Source organism: Chrysochloris asiatica, unplaced genomic scaffold (genome assembly GCF_000296735.1).
Source record: "Chrysochloris asiatica unplaced genomic scaffold, ChrAsi1.0 scaffold00379, whole genome shotgun sequence".
Taxonomy (NCBI): Eukaryota; Metazoa; Chordata; class Mammalia; order Afrosoricida; family Chrysochloridae; genus Chrysochloris; species Chrysochloris asiatica.
Window position 1 is genome coordinate 324,009 of NW_006408897.1, and position 3,323 is coordinate 327,331.

The window sequence follows — 3,323 nt, forward strand, 5'->3', positions numbered from 1 at the left end:
TACAGGGTCGCTATGGGTCGGAACCGACTCGAAGGCACTTAACAACAACAACAAAGTCTTGAATTGGTCTAGAACAGAAACTTGAAAACCTAAATTTCTACTTACTTAACCAATCATATGTTCTCCAAAAAATTGTTTCCCTTCTACAATTTCTTACATTTTAAAAGTTAATTCATCTGGTGCATTAACCCACAATACCACACCAGAATTCCTACTAAATAGTTGTTGTTGTTAAGTGCTGTTGAGTCGATTTTGACCCATAGCGAACCTTCAGTGTAAGGTTTCCAGGGAGCAGCTGATGAGTTTGAACAGCCGACCTTGCAATTCAAACGGCTTTGCAATCTGGCGCACTAACCCACAGGGACACACCAGGACTCCTACTATATATATAGCAGAGGCATAAATTAAATATATGTTAAATTATCCCTACAGTATTTGATTTTCAGTCCCTTCACCTATCATCCTCTTTTAGCAGAAAGTCACAGGATTTGGGAACATCCTCCGATTCTATTCATTAACTGATTGCATTTTCTTATTCAAGAAAGAATCAAGAGAAGAATACAAGGAAATTTCAAAAAGTTCGTGGAAAAATTAGAATGACAAGATAATAATGGAATTTTTTCATTGACTTTTTACCCTTCTCATGAGTGGGAACTGATTTGACGGCACTTAATGAGTTTTATATTCTGTTCTCCTCATTCATGACATTGTCTTAATTTCAGCATAGCATTTCCAGTAGTCATTTTCATTAATCCCTACAATCTTTAAAAAGTTTTTCCACCACTTGTGAGACTATGGGTTGGGAGAGGTGGAAATGGAGCCTTTTAATATTTTAATTACCTTTCCTAACTAAAATGAACAATGTTGCCCTTTTCTGCTAAAATATAACCCCAAAGGGATTTACTTCCCTATTAGTAAATAACTGAATTTCGGCTTAATGTTAGATGTGGTCAAGTTGTTTTCTACATGTAGTGACCCCCAAGTGACAGAGGAGAACCCTAAGGTTTTCTAGGTTTAATCTTAATGGTAGCAGATTGTCAGGTCTTTTTCTAGCAGAGTCACTGGATGGGTTGAAACCTCCAAGCTTTAGGTTAGTAACCAAGAGTTTTAACGGTTGCACCACTAGGGCTCCCTAGGTTAACCATTTACCCTACACTAAAAATTTACATATGAAAATAATTCTATCAGTTATTACAGTACGCTTCATCTAAAATAGTAAAACCTGTGAGAGTTAAAAGTTTGCCATCTTTGAAAAGGTGCAGTCTGAACCCTTTTCTATTGTTTTAGTAGAAAATATTTGAGTTTTCCTTCTCTGCAGGTTTCCACCTTACACGGGTTTGGTTTGCACAAATTTTACTGTTATCTGCTTTATTTAGAAATCTAGTGGCAATAAATGACTAGGTTATACAAGTTAATGGGATCATTTAAAATGAATTATATTTTTTTGTCTCTGTCATCTAATATATACCCAGTTATGCATGTATGCATTAATATGAATCAAACTGGATGAGTGTATTGTTTGTTAAAATCACTCCTTTTTTTTTCCCTGTCTTTTGTTTCACTGAATCCTCCACATCTCATCCCAATGTAATTGTATAATGGCTAAAGCTTAGGCCTCCTTTTAACACTGGCACAGCAATTTCATAATAATATTGGTTATGGGTCTATTGTGGTTTTTAAATCAACTGCTGTAGCTTGGGAACCATCTACAGCAGACTATCTAGTTAGACAACAGTTTTTAGCTTTACCTCATAGTTAGCAATGAAAGTTTGGTATTTGTCAAGTTGCTAGGTGTGGGAGGCAGTTACCAAAGAGCTTATTATCTTATTACCTAAACAAAGGAGGGAAAATCCTAAGCAAATGTGATCCTGCTTTTGCTTTAAGATTCTCATGACTAAATTTATCCTGAAAGCTGTTCACAAGTATTTAAAATATTTTAATTATAAATTAATACTTGTACAGATTATTCAATACACAGACCCGCTCATCATTCTCTTTCTCTTAATATCTCCCCAAAACTAAGTTTTACAAGCTTGTATCCAAGTTTCTAAGCATGTATAGTCAACTTCCTGTTTTTAAAGAGGCTCTTAATATATACATTAAGTTATAATGTGAACTTTGTTTAATACAATAGTTTTATATCCTTTAATAATTACACTTATCAAAGGTTTAGTTACTGTTATGTGCTAATAATGAATAATACACTAACCATGCTATATAGAAGGCTTTACATAACATATAAAATGTAATCAATGTCACTGAGCAATTTAGAAACCATCAAGAGGACTCCATCAAGAAGACTCCAACTCATAGCCATTCTCTAGAGGATTTCTGAGGCTATAAATGAAATGTGAATCTTTTCAGTAAAAACCTTATCTTTCTCAGGAGGAGGGGCAGAGTGTTTAAAAAGACAAACTTTTGGTTAGCACTCCAGTGCTTATCCTACAGCGCCACCAAGATTCCTTGAACAGTGTGTATGTTGTTGTTATGTGCTGTCAACTCCTTTCTCACTCACAGAGACCCTGAAGAGGGTTTTCAAGCTGGTGGTTTTGAGTCACCAGCCTTACAGTTAGTTAAGTGCTTATCCTATAGTGCAATTTGCTGTGCAAACTTTCACCAAGACTACAATTAAAACTTTTATTTTTAAATTTGGAAACCCCATCAATAAATAAAAGCCAGGTATTATCAAAACTTTCCAGCACTTTGACTTAAAAAATTTCCAAATATACCACCTAACCCAGGCTAACAAGGAAGAATATGCATTTCATTTTCCCTCTAAAGATTGAAAAAAGGAGGAAAACTCCCTCTTCCTTATTACTTTGCCTCTAGCTTCTTTGGCTTTTTGTTGTTAAGTGCCATCAAGTCTGTTCCGACTCATAGTGACCTGTTGCTGTACAAACCGACCTGGTAGTCCAGTGCAACAACCCACAGCCCACTCCATTCTGAAGTTACTGATATATAATAAACAAAGCTACACTAAGCTGTCGGTTAATGAGCTGGAATGCAAAGGCTTGGACGGAAAGGCCAGGGGTTCAAGCTCACCGGCTGCTCCTCGAAAACCCTGTCTGTACAGGGTCGTTATGAGTCGGATGCTGACTAGCCGCCACTTAGTAGTAAAACTAAGCTAAACTCTTAATGGGCTAGGTGACACTCCAAAACGTGTAATTCCTTCCTGGTGTGGCGCTGTGGGTTAATGCAGTTTTAACTGCAAGGTCGGCAGTTCAAGCTCACCAGCTGCTCCTCGGAAACCCTATACAGGGTCGCTATGGGTCGGAACTGACTGGATGGCACTTAACAACATAGCTAAATTTAGACTATTAGTG